At 43.0% G+C, this 7642-nt stretch overlaps 1 long non-coding RNA gene across 1 annotated transcript; it reads right to left on the bottom strand.

Annotated features, from left to right (window-relative positions):
- Positions 1–593: 593 nt before the first annotated feature.
- LOC133283168 (uncharacterized) lies at positions 594–6929 on the bottom strand. The gene is made up of 3 exons (XR_009747760.1): positions 6783–6929; positions 4301–4488; positions 594–1784 (listed from the first exon to the last, which is right to left on the bottom strand). It is a non-coding gene; the product is annotated as an uncharacterized LOC133283168 (long non-coding RNA).
- Between the last annotated feature and the right edge of the window lie 713 nt (positions 6930–7642).

Here is a 7642-nt window from a genome sequence, read left to right as displayed (position 1 = left end):
GGCCTGGTCATAAGTGAGCTCAGATCTCCACAAACCAAATAGATGTTCAGTGGAAGGAAAGTGAATTGTGAGATGGTCTTGTCACAGGTAGAGGTGGTGAAGGGCTCTACACTTGCACAAGTAGGGTCACCTATACAACTAATGAGCTTCATCCATCTAAATCTAATAGACTCCCGGGAACCTCAGAGACAAGTCACTGGGTGAGATTTAAATGCCTCCAATAGCCACAGATGGGTTTGAGGTTGATGGGGTTCTTGCGTTTTAACACATCAAACTCGATCAACTCCTTGTGACAAGCTCTTAACATAAAAGATAGAGTATGGCTATACAAGAGATGCTGCTATCCTGACCAGGCCTGACTACGTGCTCACCGGGATCAAACCGCCTGGTAGAAGGAGCTTCCAATGCAACAGCATGAGGAACGAAGGGGAAAGCCAAGTGACTGTGCAGACACAGTCAAGGGCTGGTCCTGTCCTCAAAGCATGCGTCAATGATGCGTGTTCAGTGATTCATGATAAACTCATTAGAGCATGGAGTTACTCTACACCAAGAAATAGGCTCGTGTCATTGTTGAATCAGATGTGACACCAGCATACATTTTAAAAGGTATTTTTTAATTCTAAACCAGTGTTGACAAATACGTGTCCCAGTTTTTTAAAGGACTGATCCTATTTTTAGTTCTCTAAACAGAATAAAATCAGCCTTTTCCTTTGTTGTCAGAAATTCTCATTCACTGCTGTCCACTACTGTAATTAGTGCTCCTGTCAAAACACCCAACTGAGAATCCCTACACTAGAAGTCACCAAACTCACATCAGGATGTAATAGAGATGGAAGAAGGGACATCCTGGGTAATATCCATCCTCCTCATTATCTGCCTCTGCTAATGCTCACTACGAGATGGCTCAGAAGGAACAGGACAAGCATGGAGTGGCATTTCCCTGGTGAGTCTCCTGCTTCCAGCACTGTGTGGCTCAAGGATTTTTTGTTGAACATTGTTCTGCTTCACCATGTTTCGGACAAATTCCTTCTCATTCATTAATCAGTTTCCCTTCTCTCTGAACATCTTTGTACCTTTGGACTCCATGACAGGCTCAGACATTGTGTTACAAAGTGTAAGTACGCATTCATTCTCAGGGGATCTTCCCCTTCCTGGTTTTCAACTTCTCGCTTGATAATTTGAGGTGTTGATTGCAGCGATTTGTGTTTGGCAAAATAGTGAACTGTTTTCTATGCACTGTTTGTGTGTCACTCATGATTTTGTAGGTCTTGGTCCACCAGTCTCTCTCCTCTCTGTGCAACCGTCCAAACTGAGGTGTGGTAGCCTTCTAAAAATCTCCTGTCATGGAAGTTATTCTAAATCTCTGGTTATTCTTCTTTCCCATCAATAAAGCTCTTCTAAGGGCCAAAAGATTTCCAAGCAGTTTCAATGAGAATATGCATCATATTCAAAATGTGGTCATTCCATGGATTTATACATGCAATAAGTGGGTTTCTGCTTGCTCCTGGTGGTTTTTTTTTATTTCCTAATATTTTCTTTATGAGCACTACCAAGGTTTGCACTGATGTTCTCAAGAACTCTCTACAAAGATTAAATCTTTATACACCTTCATATTACATTCTGTGCATCTTTAGATCACACTGGGCATGGCATGACACATGTCCATACCTTGTATTAATACTTCCGCACCCTCCAGAAAAGGCTGGTCAGACCCACACTGTCCATTGGAAACTGCCCTGGGCTGCACCAGGGGCCTGTGAATTGTTCCATACGGTGTGAGTTGGCTGGGAAAAACCAAACCAGCCTAAACCCAACAGTATAATGTTGTAATGAGCAGAACTCCATTGACCAGGAAGGTTCCCTGGCACTGTTTAATTCCCTGTTGTAGGCAGATTCCCCTGACTCCTGCATGACTCTGAACACATAAAGGTTTTTACTGCTGCATTTTTTCATGTCATTTACATGGCCATTATGCCATATAAGGACCTTCCTTTTTATCCCATGACTGGGGAAACTTTACTGAAAGCTTTCTGCAAATCCAAGTACTCAAGGCTACTGTGTTCTCACCTGCAGGATCTAGAAGTTCTCTGTTGCTCAGTTTTGGGTGAGACAACACTTTGTTCTGTCTTATGTGCCTGCTTATTTTGCTCTTTATTGTAGTGTCTTCCAGCTTCCCTTATAAAAATCAAGCTTCCTCATTTCACAGCTTTCCATATTTCCCCTTCAACTCCTTTTAATAAAGGGCAAGAAATTCTAGTTTCTGTTGCCTAGGTAGATTGAAGTGACAGATTTCCCAGCACAGCTAATAGACTGGAATTTAATTTTTTCATTCCTTCACAGCTCTTTGGAAAATACCATCTGGTCTTGATGAATTTTTATTATTCAATTTTTAATTTCAAGCCTAAAATATAAACCAGTTCCTTATACTCATCCCTTGTAATGAAAATTTCCCATGTGGGAACATTACTAAATTCCTCTGTTTATTTAACTTTCCTGCTGTGCCCTTTCTTTCACAGTTCTCCCACTGAATTCTGATCTTCCATGAGCTGTACTAGTCCTATGGCATATACTTACTTTTTAATGCTTGAAAAAAAAGTGTTATCATTAGCTTTTATGTCTTTAGCAAGTTCTTCCTCAAACACATTTTGGGCTATGTTAATTTGGTTTTACATTTACTTGCCAGGGTTTATTTTCCTCATTTGAAAGAATATCCTTTCAGTTGCTTCTTTTATGCTACTGTATAACCATGGCCAGAATTATTTTTGTCCATTTCAAGTTTTCTAATAATGTCCTAGAGCTTCTAATACAGTGTCTGTCAAAAGTATCCCCACCAGTTTCAATCATTTTGCCCTTCTGGCCATTCTCTTTAAATTCCTTTTTAACTAGTCTCCTCATTTATTTGGGTAGTTTCTCTTTAAACTGTGTAAGAGCAATTTCTACTTCCCCCCATCTCCTACAGAGTATTGAACTGCAGTCTATTATGGTCACTCTTATGGAGCTGCTTTTTGATGGTTAGACCTTGAACCAGGTCTCCTGGACTGCTCCATGCTAAATCAAAGGCTGCTTCTCCTCTTTCCTATTCTCCAAAGAAACAGTCACTTATGCTGCCTGAAAATCTACTCTCAGCACCTCACCCCTTTGTCACAGGCACTAATCACCATGGGGGGAATTGAAGACTACTTTTATTTTTGTGTTTCCTGCCCTGAGAGACCAACCAACATCACTCAGTGCTTGATGACCCCACGCACCATCATTATGCCTACCCACAGAGTACAGAGTACAGCCACCGTGCTATTGCTTTCCACATAGGCATGAGATTTCAGCCCAGCAGAATCGTGTGCTACTACTGATAGGGTGAACTTCTTTCCCTTAATGATCTTTCAGACCAAACCACAGTGTCTCTTCTCTACTGCTGCCGGTTACTCTGGTGTTACTCCGAGTTACACCATAGTAAGAATGTCCTGCTGATAACTGTCCTTCTGCCAGGTACCTAGGCAGCCCGTTAAGTCAGTATCTTCCTTTAGAATCAATTCTCCAGTTCATCCAATTTTTACATTTCTAGCATTCAAACAGATGCATGCAAATATTTGGTATTGGTTCAGCTGTTGGGTATTTAACACCAAATCACAGAATCAACCAGGTTGGAAAAGCCCTTTAAGCCCATCCAGTCCAACCCTTACCCCAGCACTGCCAAGGCCACCACTGCCCCATGGCACTGAGGCCTCGTCTCCACGCTGCGTGAACACTTGCAGGGACGGTGACTGCAGCCCTGCCCTGGGCAGCCTGTTCCAATGCCTGAGCACCCTCTGGGGCAGGAATTGTTCCTCAGCTCCATCTAAACCTGCCCTGGGGCAGCTTGAGGCCGTTTCCTCTTGTCCCATCCCTTGTTCCTTGGGAGCAGAGCCCAGCCACCTCCTCTGAACAGCTGAAGATGGTGTATTAAGAACATACTCTTACAACACCATCTTGAGCCAAGGTCTGTTTTGGCCGTGTGGGAACCTGTCTCTCATGGGCACATTCCACCAACTCCGAACATTTGTTTGATTTCTAGCAGGTGCAGATCCTGATCCCATACCCATTTTTCTCATATATGCCTTGAGACTTCTGTTTCCTCTGTGGTGTACTTGGTTCTGAGAGCATTTAGGAATTACACTGTTGACAACTTGCTACACAACCTCCTCAATGGCAAATTCTAAAACTCCTCTCCCCTTCCTCCTTGGGCCAGTGGTGCTCACACAGACTCCCACTACTGACTTTACATGGCACCAGGAGCCTAGCTAGACGCTTTATGAGGTCTCACCTTTGTATCTCAGCCCTGAGCAGCTACCCAAACACCCAACAATGGGATCCTCCCCACTGCATCCTCCATCTGGCACATCACATCCCGCAGTGACATTCTGTGGTGTCCATTGGGCAGGTGTCCCTCACCTCTTGGATTTCCACATAAGTCTCCCAGGCAGTAAGGATGGAACAGTAATCCAAATCTTACTGGAAGAACCAAAATGATGCATGTTCTGCTTGTGTTGAATTCATTAGAAGTTGTTAGGAATGAGTGTTACAAATCAGAGTTAATCCCCAAAAATGACTAGCTGCAGCTTTCTCAAAAGCACTTGATAAGATTGCTGCAGATGTCCTGCCAACGCTTTTTTCCAGCAAAAAATACTTAGAAATTGAGCCAAACCACTACAGAAAACTGCTATTTGTAACAGTTTTGTGAAGATCAGAACCTTAACTAGCTTCTATTCTGATATCTTTAATATTAGGAAATGCACAATTGGCTTACCTGTACCAAATCACCAAGGAGCAGAAGAAATTAAGTCTGGAGACAAAGTACCAGAAGCTCATCTATGTACAGGTCCTACTGCTGATAGCAAGACCACAGGAGAGTCAAATGCTATGGAGGTAGTGGAGGAATTAGAAGCAGAGAAGTAGGAAATTATACCCCTAAGTGATAAAACACTGAGATATAAATTGAAATGTTTTACAAGTGAAGATCTGTACACACAAAATGCAGGTCTGAGCACACTATGAGGAAATGGAAATGGCCAAAGAACTGAGCGGGTGGGAGATTGCCTTTCAAAAGACACTGAGGGTTAAAACAGCCTCTTAAAATAGGTCTGATACCCTGACCTTTCCACTGCCACCAGCAGCCCCCTGTGACAGCTCAGTCTGGTGGTTGAACACTTTGATGCATTACTGGTGTTCTGTGGAAATGGGCAAGGTTTGTGGTGGTTCCCTAAAGCAGGTGGAGTGACACATGATGAACCACCTACTCCACTGATGCCGGATTTCTCTTTCTCCCAGAAATTACCTCTAAAGGGTTTGTTTTGCTCTGTTATTACACATGTACTTATCATGGGAACATTTCTATCCACTGATGGCTTTTTAACTATTCAGAGAGGTATTTTCCTTCCACTACTCACTGTTTATGGTGAATAAGCCACCACATAAGTCACCTGGCATTGCTTTGGCTCCGTGACTCAGTAACTGACATGCTTATAGGTAGGTGGAGGGACAGCAGAGCATGTACAAGCTGGCCAAGCAACCACAGGCAGAATAAATGCACTTTGCTGCTTGTTGCTAAAGAGATTGGGAATACACCAAAAACCTCACAGCACATCAGCAAACAGAACATCCTGCAAGCAACTTGGTCACTAAAAGCTTCCAACAGCAGACAATTTTAACATTAGCTATGGTGGAATTAAAAGGGGTCACCAAAGGAAAACATGAACAGGACTGAATTGGGGCCCCCAGTTTGTGTGAATGAGCATGGTCCAGAACACAGACATATTGCTAGACTAAGGCTGGTTTATGCATCTGGGACTTGGCCTTTGGAGGGGATGTGTTCATCTTCCTGCAGATGTCTGAGACAGATTCAGATTCAGAGGACCACCAGCTGCTTCTGGGTGGAAGAGGATGAACCCCTCTGTAAGCAACATTTGTCAGTGCAGAGGGAAGGTCTGAGATGGAGGAGGAATGGAAAATGAGGTGCCAACAGCATGGGAGAGGAATCGTGCTGAACTGCACCACTCCAACTGACACCCTGGTCTGGCAGCTCTTCAGCCACCTCCATAAGCCCTGTGGACCTGAATTTGATATTAAAATATCTCTAATTAGAATTGGTTCCTTTACCCTTGGCATATCCAGGTGGGAAAGAATTTTCCATAGCAATTTTCAGCTAGGAGGTAGCATCAACTTGTTGAGACCCATCCCTCACTGTAAGAAAGGGCTTTACCCCTGCAAAAAGGCAAATCCTTGATGTATGGGTAAAGCAAATGTTTCAATAAAGAACAGACCTAAACAGACACTATCTGGAGACAGAGGACACTCACTTTCCCTCAGGACTTTCTGCCAGTGTTTAATCACCTCCATTGTTAAAACCTTGTGCCTTAGTCTGAGTTTCTCCAGCTTCAGCTCCCAGTCAGTTTTTATATTAAAGAGCCTTTTCTTACAAGGTATTTTCTCCCACGAAGGTACTTACACATTACTCAAGTTACCTCTCACTCTTCTTCCCTACAATCCAAATAGATTCTGCCTTTAAAAATGGATCACTAAAGGGCATTTTGTCCCACCCTCAAATTGGGTTTGGGGCTCTTGTCTGAACCTCCTCCAGTTCCTTTACCTATTTACAAGAGCAAACTTCAGACTGACATCTTGTATTCCAGGTGAGCACTTGCATGTGGAGGGAAGAAATCTATCCTTACTCTTACTCCTCTCTGTGTTAACATACACCAGACTGCATTAACTCTTCATGCACTAGCAGCTTACATTTGCTCACTTACCCACAGCAATCTTCAACCCATTTTTGGAGCCGCTGTTTTCCAGAAGGTCCTTTTTGCCTTTCAATGGATGTTTGCAGTTCACTTCACATTAATACCTGTGAATGGGCCCATGTGATCCCAATCACTCAATTAGCTGCCTTGTCAGGTGCACTGCAAACATCTGCTGCATCCAGGCTGTGTGCTTCGAAACCAACTTCCAGTTTAGCAAAGCCAGGAAATCTGACTTGTTTGGTAGGGTCTAATTGCGATAAAACCACGTGGAGCAACTTGTGTTGATTTTCTAGGTGTTTGACCTGTGATGGCACCATTATTTTGCCTAGGACCTGTGCCAGCTAATTTGTTTAGAAATAACTCATGTGAGCCTGCTACATGAGCTTGAACATCAGGACATCAATATTGCAACATGTATTAAAATCAGCATCGGAGTATAAGAAATCTACTCAACCTGCTATTTTAGGATGCTGAAGTATAAAGGGAGACATATGCTGATGTTAAAATGTTTGGACCTAATGCGTGTTGCTTAATAACCTGACATATTGAGGGACAGAAGAAATACTCCTCATACCTTGACATACATTTGCACTGTGGTATTCATTGTCCACTAATATCATCTATGTGCAATTTGTCACTCAAATGCTATTTAGTTTGGGTGCCCAGAAAGGAAAACATCCAACTGGAGTCTTTCTGAATGTCATTTATTAATTCTTCACTTATAAATCAAGGCTGACATGACTGAGTGCATGATAGAGTGGATGTCAGACAGGCTTATGTGAAGGTGGTGGGGCTGAAACTATGACTTGCTGGTTCTCAGCTGAGCAGCTCCTGAGGAACAGGGTTTTCATACAGTGCCACAGCTCAGA

Source organism: Pezoporus flaviventris, unplaced genomic scaffold (assembly GCF_033815535.1).
Source record: "Pezoporus flaviventris isolate CSIRO_AGI_PZ_B2104156 unplaced genomic scaffold, CSIRO_AGI_Pfla_v1 ptg000154l, whole genome shotgun sequence".
Lineage (NCBI taxonomy): Eukaryota > Metazoa > Chordata > Aves > Psittaciformes > Psittacidae > Pezoporus > Pezoporus flaviventris.
The sequence above is the reverse complement of the archived record's forward strand: the minus strand, read 5'-3'. Positions and strand labels throughout refer to the sequence as shown.